General features: G+C 40.3%; 1 long non-coding RNA gene across 1 annotated transcript; it reads left to right on the forward strand.

Annotated features, from left to right (window-relative positions):
• The first annotated feature begins 326 nt into the window (after positions 1-326).
• On the forward strand, positions 327-4,756 carry LOC147755581 (uncharacterized). The gene is made up of 2 exons (XR_015328468.1): positions 327-463; positions 2,861-4,756. It is a non-coding gene; the product is annotated as an uncharacterized LOC147755581 (long non-coding RNA).
• Positions 4,757-9,762: the final 5,006 nt, after the last annotated feature.

Raw genomic sequence — 9,762 nt, forward strand, 5'->3', positions numbered from 1 at the left:
ACATAAACTGACCGATTTCTGACTGACGTTAACGTTTTAAACGTGACGTTATAAACGATTTTCGTAGATAGATTTTTGCAAGATTTGAGGTTCAGCAGAAATGTTGCATATATGTATATACAGGAATTATGAAAGCTAGCGGCCCTATTACGAGTTCCAGTGTGGCAATACCTTTGAATCATTATGTGCTAGAATGAACGTATGTATCATTTTTCTACTAGCTTTTTGTCTTGTTAGTTCGTTTACAAACGATCATTCGCCTTGTAAGCACACAATGCGCTATTTCGTTGCTGCTGTCCAATAGAATGAACCAATTGTGCCATTGCAGTAGTTCATGGTGTTCGGTCAAGACGTCAACAATCGCCGCCAGTAACTTCATCTCCTTTATGATGCTTCTGCGTTGGAAGGCAGACGAACTGCGACTACCGTTGCTTGTGACGCCCGTATAACAATCTTCCTTTAGGTAAGAAAAGCTGAGAAAGGGTTTTATATCCCTAGGGGACTCTGGCAGTGAAACTTTAGCCTTTTCGTCGACATATTATTACTATTATCCCGTTATTATAAGTTACAGTTATTAATTTTGCTTTTCCCATTGTCATTGGGACGTTCGTTCGTCGAAGGTCATGACAGCGAACCGTGACGACACTGATACATGCAGGAGTGCACAGTAAGATGTTGATAAACAATACTGTAGAATAATGGGGAGATAGCCAATAACAGATTACCGGAGAAAATCCGTTCGTAACGCTGACTGCAAGGCAAGGCAAGACTGGGGCTCGATTTCTAATTTTCGTGCTAAATTGTTGCAACATCAAACCATTCTACATAGCGGATTCTATTAAACGCATCAGCGTGCTTTTCTTTGTTGGCTCGAGTTGTGTTCGGCCGCCTTTGTTTGGGCTTCTTTAATATTTTGAACGCAGACAATACGCCTCTACATCTGAATATTATGTATCTAGTTTATTCTTCTAGTAGACTACTACGCGACGTTATTACCTAGCGGTGTAAGGCATCAACTGAACAAAGCAGCAGGTCATGTATGATAATATACCCTCTGAAATGAATAGGTCGTCTGATATTAGGCGATAAAATGAAGGCTAATATTGCTGGCAATATAGCACAGAAGGCTGTCTGGCCTCTTCTGTGGCCTAACTGATCGGTCACTTAAGAAGCATATAAACTTGAACCGCTCGATGACAAGCCAGGTTTCATCGCAAAGCTCTAGCTTTTCATTGGTAACCACAAACCCATACTTTCGCCCCCGAACGCAGCTCACAAGAACCGAGGCAAACTTGTACTGATATTCGAACGAGGGCTAAACTGTAGTTCATTTTGCCGATGACCGCATAAAGCTTGCACTCTTTACTGGGAGATTATGTCATCCCATATGTTGATTTGTACGTATTATTCGAAACTCGCTGATAAACAAAGATGCACCCAGTGATGTGATTACTATTTACAGTGCTTTAGCATCGGGATTAGCACTAGAAGTTTTGGAAATTTAACACAATGAATTCGACTCCCCGCCAAAACGTCGGGAAAAGCTTGTGTTTTTGGCACAATAGTCGGTCTTCTAAAATTTCAGTGTCCCAAACGGGAAGTCTCAACTGGTTTGATGCGAGAGCGAGAATTGTTCGCCCCAGGCTTCATATTAAAATGGATGGCTGTGAGTGCGAGTGCCAGTGTGCGATCGCGCAAGCATGAACACTTAGACTTCAAGCTACGAAGTTGCTCCACTCCACCCTTTAAGAGGGCCTACTCGAGTGAGGGATACGTATGCATCGAGTTGATTTTTAGTTGTCGGTGGAGGGTTAGCCAGAAAGCTACCAGCATATGCGTAGCGGGCCAGAGAGCGCGTCATTTCTTTGTCCGTTTGCATGCTATCGTGCACCTCGTGAAACCCTATACAATACAAGCCCTCAGGGGCATCGTGTGCAACTGTTGCATAGCTATATGGCCACTAGATGTGAATGCGTCATGAGCTCGATAGGGATATACACACATACGGTTCTCACTGCTCTTCCTATATGTTTCTGTCAATTTTGTGCTGTCGCTCTCTTCCTTCGCGAAAGGTCGTGATTAACCTGCGACCAATTCTTTGTTGTGTACGCATTGGGGATTCGTCTAAGGATATTTTCCATAGTAACAGCGTTTTCAGCCCTCAGGCATCGCGACAATGAACTGTGGCACAGCGAAGAGTAGACAGAGTTAGCAAAGAAAGCTTTTTACTTCTTTGTGCAATCAGCGGTTGCTCATTGTCACTGGGTCTTTGCGACATTCAAAGTCTGAACTATTGTATTTTGTTGTTATCATCATCGTCGTCGTCGTCGTTGTTGTTGTCGCAGTTCTAGTTAAGTAGCTTGGGGCAACGTGGCATGAAGAAGACGGGGGCAAACAGTGCGAACGCTTACTGCCTATTAGGGACTAAGAAAGGGTGCAGAGATTAAGCGCGCGTTCTACCATGCGTATCAAATATATGCGCACATAAATTTCTCTCGAGCTACGATGAGCAAAATCATGCGCCAACATAAAAGGAAAGCGGAGCTGTACGCTTTTAGTACCAATGCAATTTGCTCTGTTCGTCATTTTGGCACGCCTCATAGCTAGGAGCGCTATGCCGCATCGCAGGATGCTTCCTTTTAGGTTGCGAGAGGACCAAATGATCCTATCTCGTCGCGTATATCTGTACTTCTTGTTATTGTTCGCTATGAAATCCCTATCCTAAAGCAGGATTTACTAGCTACGCTATTAATTGAATTAACGACGGTGGATGAAATTCTACTAAGCACCTATTTGTATAGTATCGCAATTACCAAAGTAGTAATTCTATTATTGATTGCCAATTATTTGTGTCTTGTAGGTGTTGTGTTTTTTTTCGAACAGTGAAGCCGTATTCGCAGTGTCAGTCGAGGTTTGTATTTGACGTAGTGAAGTGCGTTAAGTTGCGGGCCAACGTGACTAACTTATAAAAAGCCTACGGACAGCGAGCGAGATGCGCGCATTGAAACTTCAACAAATCGCTATGAACTCATAGCCTCCGATACACGTTTGTACCTATTTAGTCAAAACAAAAAGGTCCATCTAATCGTCGGACATCGAAAGCATTTATCGGGATCTAAAGCAGTGATCACGATAGTCACTAACAAGGCAGGTGTCAAGAAAAAGAACACAATAATTCTGCATTGCTTCAGAGAGGACTTTTAATCAATTGACCGTTTGCCGTATATGTGAGAAATAACATAGCTAAGGTTAGTAAGGAGAGTAAATCCATTGGATTCATCAATATATACATGAGTTGTATATATTGTAATGTGTACAGGAGTTACTCAGTCACACACCGTTTTACAAATGACTTGTCAATAGCGTATAAATAATTATACGCTCAGCGAGGAACGATATGCGGAGTTAATGGAAAAATATATGATACATTTCGTCACCAATAGCTATATGTGACAAAAAAGCAGTACATATAATGAACGCCCATATGGTCTGAAGATTGCTAAGAACGGTATCCCACATGGGTATACTTCATACGTGCAGAAGCTTAATCCGTCCAGCTCAATGAAGGTTGTGCGTCTGTCCAATGACGCATTGGCCCGTTCAGGCTTATTAATAAATAAGGGCCGTGGAAATTTGCATGCAAATGAGCCTTAATTAGTTGAGCATTTCTCCAAATACTAGGGAAAGTGTAGGATACGTGCCACGATTGATGAAATGAACTGGGGCCACATGGAACTGTTGAAGATGTACCGAATTTACGTAATTGATTAATATCTAAGAAAACAGATTTGGACGATGGTAAATTTCACTTGAATATGCACTACAGTATTTTCTGCAAAAAAATATCCTCTTTATTTTTTTTTTTAAATAACTGTTTCGTTATGAAAATATTGTTTCCTGTCTAAGATGAAACTCAGCTATATTAGAATTACTTGAGAAACACCTTCAAATTTTATGCAAAATGCAAAAGGAAGGAAGACTAAAATGTCAGTACAGTATCAGATACCGAGTGTGAGCAAACAGAGCTGGGCAGCGAGGTCGTTCTAGCGCTCTATCAGTCATTAAGTTAAACTGGACCCCTGCGAAGCCCCGCTAACGCTCAGTGACCGTCAATGCGTAAGGGAATCTTCTCGAATTTTTCTTCTGTCCGAGCTAATAGCTTGGGGTTTACAAACAATAGGATTTTTCATTCCAGCTGAAATCCCCATTTTTTTCAGTCACAATAAAGTTCTGTTAAGACTATTTTCAAGTCATTTACATTATCTGAACATCGAACTTCGTAGAAACAGCCGCTGATACGCATTTCGCACTAGTCAAGTCTATTCTTCGCAGAGCTTCGATCATGGGCGGGCTACCTGTTTTGTGACGGATATCCTGCCTTCAGTAGCTCACCTTCACACTTGCACAGCCTCTTCTGGTCCGAAAAAAAGTTCGCGTATATAAGACGCGATGTAGGAGACCTTTCGTTATGACTAGCCGACATTGAGCCTTTCGGATGTGCTCAGATACTACACTACGATACGAGCCTCTGGATTTTCAATGCGCGCTACTTATATTGACGCATGTTCGTCCTGAAGATCAGAGGTGGCCGATAGAACAATAGCGGTACATGATTTCAGTAATGTAAAAGCATGTTTTCCAGCATTTGCCATCAATATATAACCTTGTTACTGTCACAAGCAAGTGAAATAATTTAATGTAATCGTATCATATACTATTTGCCGAACGAACTTTGTCAATAAAAGTAATAAATATATCACTATGGAACATTATTAGTGGTGGGAGCCGACTAAAAAGGGCACCATTAAAGATTAAAAGATCTACGATCGTCTGCTGCGATAAACCGTTATTTATTTATTTATTTTAATAAATTTTAATCGGAAGGGACATTTTTTGAAAGTTTTTTATTTTAGTTAATCGTGACTTAAGTGTACGCTGGTGTTCGAAAAGTTAAGTTGTAGTTCTCAACGCTTTGCCTTTACTGATTCGAATAAGACAAGCTTACATGTTGACGGCGAACAACCACTCATCTATTTGGTTACCATACTATTAAATCGTTCAATTTCAGTTTCAGCTTTCAAAGCTGTCAGCTCCGGAGTCCTAAAATCACTTAATTACACGCATCTGAAACAAGAAAGACAATAGCTTTAGACATATCCTATACCTTTAATGCCAAAGGCCCCCTATGTTGTGGACGGAACGTGCCTCCATTCTAGCTTTGTAAGCAAAAATACCGATTCAGGCAATTAATACTATGTGTTGCGAACGATCCACAGAGGCCGCTTGCCTATTTTCCAGTGATTGATAGAGGATTACCTCAAAGAAACGCGTTTTCTTCGGCGACTCATTACTCCCACGACACCTACCCGATGGAAAGAAATGTATGTCGCTGTATCAGAGTTTTACACAACGGGCCAATTTATGGTCGCATGCGGTTGCTGGGGTTCGTTCACTCATATCGATCATGCTGTGAATTGTAAACATGTGAGAAGTTTCATTGGACTCGTTTGGAAAAAGGATCACAGCTAACTTTCAACACAAATAGGTCTGCATGTGTTTGTGTCTCGTGAACTGTTCGCTCTTTTCTTCGACAGATCCTAGTAAATGCTAGTGATGATTCCAAATCAACTCTCAGCTATTTTCCGGTGCGGACAAGTCTTTAGATCGGTCTTCGACATTTTTTCGTTTTTTCCGCGTTGTTTAAAGGACTGCCAGGAAAGTATGCTTCCCTAACAGGGTATATTGTCTGCGGTTCCTCTAATAAACTCCTGCTGTGCGACTGTTTCGTAATGATATCAACAGTTACTCCTCCGTTAATTTTTCGTCATAAACTGTCAATAGGGGGTTTTAACGGTACAACATCTAAGTGGTTCGTGGTGGTCGAAATTGTGTATTAGGCGTCCTTGCTAGTAAACACGTGTAGAGATTACAGATCATAACGATGGAATGTTTTCTAAGGCAGAATAAGAATTGAACATTCAATCCAACCTAGATAATTTTTTTTTTTGCCACTTAGTGAATCTGGTTTATCGGGCCATCGATTTTCTTCGGAGGCCGCAGTAATCCTTTGATCCTTTGAGCGTATCCTTTGATGAAGGAAAATTTTTCGGCAGAACAGATTCTCTAGACACTGCTACGGATGCAACTTATTGAATTTAGTCGCGATAGTTGAAAGGTTTGACTGTGTAAGCAAGCGCACTGTGGAATATAGCCAAATTATAATTACTTAAATGCGACATTTTTTTATGTTCTAAAAGTGGCCAACTTTTTATGGTTCGTGGTAAATTTTCTCAGTCAATTCTATCTCTTCGTTTGTAATAATAAAGGTATTAATGGATTTGTTTGTTCGAGATACATATGTTTTGTCGAAGCACGAGCTGCTGTCGTTCCGATGTCGAACGAACTCAAGCTAAATCATTATATTCTTGTCAAAAGTGGGTCTCACATTTGTACGGTGACGCTACGTGTCTAGCAAAATCAGTGTTGCGGATCTCCGGCATGGTAGTTCCTGCCGAAAATCGAGTATCTTTTTTACAGCGAAGTAACACGAGGTTTCAAATAGTTGCGGGGGTGTTCGAATCATGTATCCCCTCATAATACAGTAAGCCAAACCAGTCGACAAACGCTCCGTTGCAAAGGTTGATCGATTCAGGTCACAGATTTGAATGCACACAAATACACGATGATTGAGGTTAAACGAGTTCAAGATGTAATTTATGGACATCTCGGCGTTTATGAACTCCTCGCGAATAGTAAGCAAAACGGTGCGTTCCTCTCAGATGCGCCTGATCATGTACTCATTGTAACCTTTATCTAGTAACCCAAATACGAAGGTTAGTTTCGTTGTGAATATATACAATCAGTAAATCGACGTAGAAATGTGTTTCGAGTATACGCGTACCATATATTTAGACATGGGCTTCCTAAAAAATGATGAATCATAAACAAATTGTATCGTTCATACAAATGCCACTATCGGAGTGCGCTTTTTATTATTGTTTTCACAGTGCTGTTCGGGCTAAAGGGTCGATTTTTTTTTACCAAATAATTATTGCAGTTCATGATATAATAGTCCTTGTATGCCTGTTGTCTAAAGTCCGTTCCCTATGAAACCGGCAAGAGTCCAAAGAATCCCATAGATTTGAACAGGGTGAATGTTTTTAAAATTCCGAATGTCTATGCAGCAGACTTACAAGGATGATGTTCCTGTTGAATGATCGCGAGGTCAATACGGTATAACGACGTGGGATTTTTTTCTAAAACCGTCATTAAAAGTGGGTTATTCGATACTCTTATCGGTCAGTTATGCAAGTGACGTAGGTTTCTTCTACTGCTCTGGCATTTTTCTCTTGGTCTTATTTGCCCACTGGAAATTGTAGGTCCGTCGATTTCAACCCAGAACTAAACAACACATAGTTTATTATAGAATGAACCAAATAGAACATGTAGCAATCGGATACGTTATAAAGGGAAAGGCATTTGCCGGATTAATCTAAGTTAATGAGGTTCGGGTCAACACGAGTATCCATCTACAATGTACGAGCATTTTCTTCAAACCGGACAAAGAAATGTATTGTAGCTGATTTAGGCAATATGAGTACCTCAATCCGTATATCTAGCCAAGAAAGTCCATTTATTAGAAACACATGGAACGGACCATAGCTTCGGGATTCTCTGTAAAAGCTAAATTATCAATTCACCCTCTTCAGTTTAAGCTTAAATTATCATACAATGACTAGATTTTTGATTTAGCAAGAAATCATCCGGTTTGCTCATCTATGATGGACACGCAAATTTTGGAGGAGCCTAGAACACTCTTCCAAGCAAGCGTTCGCTGTTCGTGCGAAGAAAAGCAACAACTGGGTATGAAGTATGTACTAGCCTTAATTCCGTTACCAGTACTATAAAAGGGAAAGGCACTTTATTCAGGCCTGGTGTTCGCTCTAAATTGATCGATCAATCACGCTGGCAGCACTACTAACTACAATTCCAGATACGATTACCTAAACAGACGGGTTATGCCCTCGTAAAAAGCCCTTTGGTTAGAAATACCTGTAGTCTGTGGCGATGTTATGTTTTCGGTGACAATTTGCAGGTACAATTGGTACGAAGTGAAAAATTCAATTATAATCTAAGTAAAACGGTGCTTACCAAACGTCAATCAATCTGTCCGGTAACATTTAGACAATGTTAGACTGTTTTCTATCCAAAAAGTATCTACTGTTTTATCGATTTACATTTTGTTGGCGTATACAGATTGCTAATATTTACCTTGATGACTTCTGTAGGAGGACTGGATATCGATTTAGGTAAATTATTTTGCAATATCCCCTTAAAGAGCGTATTATTTGCATATGCTACATCTTACCAGGCATCTACGGATCGCTGCAGTACAACCTAACATGGTAGCATTTATCGTAAGAATCGAGTATATCGGACCAGGAAAATGTTAAAGCGTACTAGAGAATTTTTACGGCGATGGAGAAAATTTCACAAGAACATTGCGTGTAAATATTATAGCGGAAACAAGTACAACGGTGCTTGCGAAGGATCTCTGATACCTAACAGTATCTGACACTATATGTGCTAGCAATAGGACAAACCGATCTCAAGTATTCTAATCATTACTTAATTATTATTAGAAAATATCCATCATATCTGAATGACCATTGCGGCTGTTCCTACTATCGTGAAATCAAGGTAAACCGTCTATATTTTTCATAGGCGTTTTCATCTCATAGCAAAATGTAGCACCTATCACGCCTGTAGGCTTGACGCAGAATGGTCGATCCGTACCTGTTAATGTAGCAATAATTTCCACATTAACAAGTAGATACCCGTATGACTTTCTGAGCTTTCTAGACAATGGAAGTTGTTCAGGTCAACGATGGAAGAGTTGTCGCGTGCGCCTAGATTGACGACATAAATAAACGATATAGTAGTGAACGGCCCGCGTCAACTCATGGCGAACTTCGATTTTATTTCAACTCTGTGTAATACTGAACACTGCCAGAACTATTATCTTTTGTAGATGGCGAAGCAGCGCTGCGGATATCCCTGCGTTCAATATAAGAACAAGGGTAAGCGTTTTCCTTTCAATTCCTAAGATTTATTCCGAAAGATTAATGATGAAACGGTGCGGCAGAGATTGATGACGCAATAGTACGCCCTACGACTGTCGTTACTAGTGTTACCAGTGCGGAACAGCGGAACCGTAGACTAAACTTCAGAAAGTCGAACCAAGCTAGACCTTGCTAAGCATTACCTTACGGAAAAGTGCGGTAGTTTGAAAAAGATATAAAAGACAGAAAAACAGAGCAAAAAAATGAATTAACACGGGATTTTCAAGCCTTTGCAAACTAACGCTAAAAACTCATTCTTTTGCGCACCTCACAGAATAATCATTGTCATTGTAAGGAGTTGAATTTTTTTCAATTTTTTTTAGCATATACTTTTTTTTTTTACTACCATTTAACAAACACTTCGTGTGCTATTGCCACCGTGGCACTCCTGAGCGGAATAACCTTGATGTTGTTGCTAGGTATAACCCTTTTCCTTTATCAGGCTTACCACATATTTCTGTCCAAGTTTTAGTTTGCGAAGGAAGTGAATTGGCTGGCCATCTCCTCAGTACAAACTCGTTTACATCATTCGAGATAGCAAGCCATTGAGATGAAAAGAGCGCGATGCTAAAAGCATGGCCATTTAATTAAGCACCGCGCTTGCGAATGTGGGTCATAAATAATAAACCACAAAAGCTAT

Source organism: Varroa destructor, unplaced genomic scaffold (assembly GCF_002443255.2).
Source record: "Varroa destructor unplaced genomic scaffold, Vdes_3.0 BEIS01000005.1, whole genome shotgun sequence".
NCBI lineage: Eukaryota > Metazoa > Arthropoda > Arachnida > Mesostigmata > Varroidae > Varroa > Varroa destructor.